Source organism: Acomys minous (assembly GCF_964271855.1).
Source record: "Acomys minous genome assembly, chromosome: 3".
NCBI classification, from domain to species: Eukaryota; Metazoa; Chordata; class Mammalia; order Rodentia; family Muridae; genus Acomys; species Acomys minous.
Genome location: NC_140485.1, coordinates 20417464 through 20423469, shown reverse-complemented (window position 1 = coordinate 20423469; position 6006 = coordinate 20417464).

Below are 6006 nucleotides of genomic sequence, written 5' to 3'. Positions count from 1 at the left end.
CAATTTATATCTGCCGGCGCCATTTTTTTGCTGTCTGGAGCTGAGCTCTGAAAACTGCCATTGCTCTCAGGAGAACAAGGAAGAAGGTTTCTGGACAAGGTTCAAGGCAGAAACGGGATGGAGATCCCATTCCCAAGCACCAGTCTCACATTCGCCGTGGTGCATTAAAGAAGGAGTAAGAGTCCACGCACACAGGAAATTGGAAGGCAAGGCAAATAAAAGTTCTTAGACGTAATCTCTGCTTCTCTGTCTGTGTCTCATGCTCCTCCCTCTCCCTCCCTCCCTCCCTCCCTCCTTCCTTTTCACTGTTTCTCTCTCCGCCTCCCTCTTTTCCCTCTTCCTCTATTCACCCCTCCCCCTCCTGGCCTTTTCTGTCCCTGGACCAGCAGGAAACCATGAAGGTGCTTCCCAAGGAAGACCTGACAGGATGCTGTCTCCTTGGCCACGCTGTTCCAGTGCTCCAGCAAAGGCCGGCACACGGCTTCTTCCTGAAACCCGGGCATGCTAGTTTGCCTTATGTTGCTGTGATGAGGACCACAACTGAAAGCAATCCGGGGAGGAATCGGCTTATTTCAGCTTACACATCACCAGGCACAGTCCGCTGAGGGAAGCCAGGGCAGGGCCTCAGGGCAGAAACCTGGAGCTCCTGGAAACAAGAGCTGACACAGAGACCGCAGAGACCGTGAAAGCACACTGCTCACTGGCTTGCTTCCCATGCCTTGCTCAGCCTGCTCTCTTATACCACCCAGGAATAGCTGCCCAGAGGTGGTACCGCGGGGCCCTCTGACATCAGTCATTAATTGACAAAATGTTCCTCAGACTTGCCTACAGGCCAATGGAAGAATTTTATCTATCTTCTCAGATAACCTTGGCTTGTATCAAGCTGACCTCCCGGCCACCCCCATCCCCCCAAAAATCTAATCAGGAAACTAGGGAAAACAAAACCAACAGCTTGTAGGTACTGCAGGCAGCAATGGAACCAGGAAAATGTACAAAGCAGGGGATAAGCCCCTCTGGGAGAAAGAGCAACCCACAGGTGAGAACACAAGGCTAGACTCACCTGTGTGGCAGAGAGGGAGCTGAGAGGCACAGAAACGCACTGACGCCATGAGGGTAGCGCGGGCAAGGTTGAGCAAACCAGACTTTAACACTCAGCAGTGTCGCAAAGGAAGCAATGCTCAGCACTGGCGTGTAGAGCCAGAGTATCCACTGAAGACCTACAAGAAACCTCAGCCTCACCACGAAAAAGCAGCTCCTCATTCACTGAGTGTTTCCTGAACACCTACTATGCACCAGCCTCATGGAGCAACAACACACTAGCCAAGTTAGCCTTGTCTCCATGCCCAAGTGGCTCGCCCTCAAGTGGAGGATGTAGAAAACAAACGCAAAGCCATGCTGTGAGCAGAATAGAATATTCCAGAAAGGTAACATGAGGCACAGCGATCTGTCGGAGCCAGGGTACCTGGATAAGAGCAGCTGAGAGAGCATCCTTGGGGAAATGACACTTAAGGGGAGCGTATGTGGATGGTAGCTTGCAAAGGTGTCTCCAGCAGAGGGAAAGTCCTTGGACAGCCCTGATGTAAGACTTGGATCATGACCACTGGATAGCTGGTCAAGGACAGAGGCAGAGAGGGGCAGGTTTGCCTTTCTCTATGAAAAAATGCAAACCACTCCAGCTTCACGTTAGACAGTGGCTTGGCAGAATGACAGAGTGAGCATGACAGAGTGAAGGAGACAAGGCTGTGTTCGTCTTTGGCCACACCAGTGACAGACATATGGCTTTGGTTTTATGAGACTCTTGGAACGCAGAGGTGAACATGTTCAAGGCGTCAGGACCCTTGGAAAGTATTGATGGGTCATGCATGAGGGAACATAGTATAAGTATGTCAGGACAACCCCTCGGTGTATGGTGGATGTGTGCTTTGAGAGCATTTCAGCAAAGGCCAGTTTGAAGCTAGGTGGATGGACATCGTCTTGAAGATACCCCATGTGATAGGTAAGAAGCCACTGTAAGGCATCAGGGGCATCAGGTGTTCTCAGAATGGGGGCACAAGTGGAAAACATCCATGCAGAACAACGGAATTGAAATGAAAGAGAATACGGCAAAATCATCAGGTGGACCAATCCCAGAAATGTTCAGCTTCTGGATGGGCAGGTGGGAGAGACTAGAAAGAGCTGATGCCTTTGTTGACTTTCTGCCAAGTTATCAAAAGACCAGATGCTGGAGAACTTAGAGGTCTGTTTGTATCACAGTTTTGTTTTGTTTTGTTTCATAAATTTTTTTCATAAATTTCATAAAATTTAGACTGAGGATGTAGCTCAGCAATAGGGTACTTGCCTACTATGTACAAATCCCCAACCCCACAAAAAAAAAGAGAGAAAATAAAACATTAAGACATACCAATCAAGCTGGTTGCACAGTGCCACACACCTGTAATCCCAGCACTCAGAGAGGCTGAGGCGGGCAGATCTCTGTGAGTTCAAGGCCAGCCTGGTCCACAAAGTGAGTCCAGGACAGCCAAGACTCCACAGAGAAACTTGTGACAATTTAATTATTTTATTTTTACACTGTTGGATAAATAAGTTCTTTGAAATAAAGTTAAGCTGGTAGGCAAGCAATTAGAAACAAAAATAGATAAAACAAACAACAATATCCATATAGCACTAATATATTCAGAATTTTCCTATGTGAGGTAGACTTATTCACAAAAATTGAATTCCAATAAATTTTTTTTTGTATCACAGTTTTGAAGGCAGAACATCTAAGATTGGGCAGCCCTCCCAGTCAGACCTCTGGTGTTCTCCTGACATTTCAGCTGTGAGCCTAGCCTTTAATGGATAAACCATCTCTCCACCTCCAACAATGTTCTCAAGGCAGTCAGCACCCAAATGGCAGAAGTGTAGATTCCTGGAACCATAAGAAACCAGACAGATCCATAGCCTGCTCTCACCTTTTTATAACAGCTTTCTCTCAGAGGAACTAGCACTTCCATGAGAATTACATTAACCCCTTCCAAAGGCACCCTTCCCAATGAACTACTCATTTCTTAAAGGTGCCTCTTAGCAGTGCCTTGATGGGGATTAAGTCTCCCAGCACATGAAACTCTAGGAGACACATTCAAACCACCTCTAAGCCCTCACAGGCAGCTAGGAATGTTGGGAAATCAATGACGTTTAAAGGCTCCAAAGCCGAAGTTGCTGATGCTAAGAGATCACAAGTGATACAGCCATGAAGTGTCTCTAGGGGGGATGTCACAGTCACAAGGTGGTTTTCCAGGGCCCTTCTGTGGCCACCTCATCCAGGCTGACAATGGGTAACAGCACCTGAAAAAAAACTGAGTCGTTAAGATCCGGCCAAATAGCTACTTGTGCCTTCAAGATCTGTGAACCTTCCAGAATTCCTCTGTCATATCATGTAAGTGTGAAAACAAACACCAATCTCAACAGTGGGGACTTCCCTCAGATTTCAGGAGGAATCGTTCCATCCCTTTGCAGCGCTGTGAATTCTGGGTATTTATACACTACTTTGCTCACAGGATGCCCACCATTGAGGACTTTATATTCTAGACATACTGGTGCACCATGGACAATAAATATGCTGGGTGGCCTAGTGAAAGATGAAGGGAAAAAGAGGCAAGAGAAATAGAGCAATGAGGATAAAAGGTGCCAGCCGAAGAGGGAAGGAGGTTGCAATCAAATTGTACGTGGAGTGGTCAGGAATGACATCACTACAGATGTGGTCTTGTATGTGGAGTGGTCAGGAACGACATCACTACACATGTGGTCCTGTTGTATGTGGAGAGGTCAGGAATGACATCACTACAGATGTGGTCCTGTTGTGTGTGGAGAGGTCAGGAATGACATCACTACAGATGTGGTCTTGTATGTGGAGTGGTCAGGAATGACATCACTACACATGTGGTCCTGTTGTATGTGGAGAGGTCAGGAATGACATCACTACACATGTGGTCTTGTATGTGGAGTGGTCAGGAATGACATCACTACACATGTGGTCTTGTATGTGGAGTGGTCAGGAATGACATCACTACAGATGTGGTCCTGTTGTATGTGGAGAGGTCAGGAATGACATCACTACAGATGTGGTCCTGTTGTATGTGGAGAGGTCAGGATTGACATCACTACAGATGTGGTCCTGTTGTATGTGGAGAGGTCAGGAATGACATCACTACACATGTGGTCCTGTTGTATGTGGAGTGGTCAGGAATGACATCACTACACATGTGGTCCTGTTGTGTGTGGAGAGGTCAGGAATGACATCACTACACATGTGGTCCTGTTGTATGTGGAGTGGTCAGGAATGACATCACTACACATGTGGTCCTGTTGTATGTGGAGAGGTCAGGAATGACATCACTACACATGTGGTCCTGTTGTATGTGGAGAGGTCAGGAATGACATCACTACAGATGTGGTCCTGTTGTATGTGGAGTGGTCAGGAATGACATCACTACACATGTGGTCCTGTTGTATGTGGAGTGGTCAGGAATGACATCACTACACATGTGGTCCTGTTGTGTGTGGAGAGGTCAGGAATGACATCACTACACATGTGGTCCTGTTGTATGTGGAGAGGTCAGGAATGACATTACTACACATGTGGTCCTGTTGTGTGTGGAGAGGTCAGGAACGACATCACTACACATGTGGTCCTGTTGTATGTGGAGTGGTCAGGAATGACATCACTACACATGTGGTCCTGTTGTATGTGGAGAGGTCAGGAATGACATCACTACACATGTGGTCCTGTTGTATGTGGAGAGGTCAGGAATGACATCACTACACATGTGGTCCTGTTGTGTGTGGAGAGGTCAGGAATGACATCACTACAGATATGGTCCTGTTGTGTGTGGAGAGGTCAGGAATGACATCACTACAGATGTGGTCCTGTTGTATGTGGAGAGGTCAGGAACGACATCACTACAGATGTGGTCCTGTTGTATGTGGAGAGGTCAGGAATGACATCACTACAGATGTGGTCCTGTTGTATGTGGAGAGGTCAGGAATGACATCACTACAGATGTGGTCCTGTTGTATGTGGAGAGGTCAGGAATGACATCACTACACATGTGGTCCTGTTGTATGTGGAGTGGTCAGGAATGACATCACTACACATGTGGTCCTGTTGTATGTGGAGAGGTCAGGAATGACATCACTACACATGTGGTCCTGTTGTATGTGGAGAGGTCAGGAATGACATCACTACACATGTGGTCCTGTTGTATGTGGAGTGGTCAGGAATGACATCACTACACATGTGGTCCTGTTGTATGTGGAGAGGTCAGGAATGACATCACTACACATGTGGTCCTGTTGTGTGTGGAGAGGTCAGGAATGACATCACTACACATGTGGTCCTGTTGTGTGTGGAGAGGTCAGGAATGACATCACTACACATGTGGTCCTGTTGTATGTGGAGAGGTCAGGAATGACATCACTACACATGTGGTCCTGTTGTGTGTGGAGAGGTCAGGAACGACATCACTACACATGTGGTCCTGTTGTATGTGGAGTGGTCAGGAACGACATCACTACACATGTGGTCCTGTTGTATGTGGAGAGGTCAGGAACGACATCACTACACATGTGGTCCTGTTGTATGTGGAGAGGTCAGGAATGACATCACTACAGATGTGGTCCTGTTGTATGTGGAGAGGTCAGGAATGACATCACTACAGATGTGGTCCTGTTGTGTGTGGAGAGGTCAGGAATGACATCACTACAGATGTGGTCCTGTTGTGTGTGGAGAGGTCAGGAATGACATCACTACAGATGTGGTCCTGTTGTATGTGGAGAGGTCAGGAATGACATCACTACACATGTGGTCCTGTTGTGTGTGGAGAGGTCAGGAATGACATCACTACACATGTGGTCCTGTTGTGTGTGGAGAGGTCAGGAATGACATCACTACACATGTGGTCCTGTTGTGTGTGGAGAGGTCAGGAATGACATCACTACACATGTGGTCCTGTTGTATGTGGAGAGGTC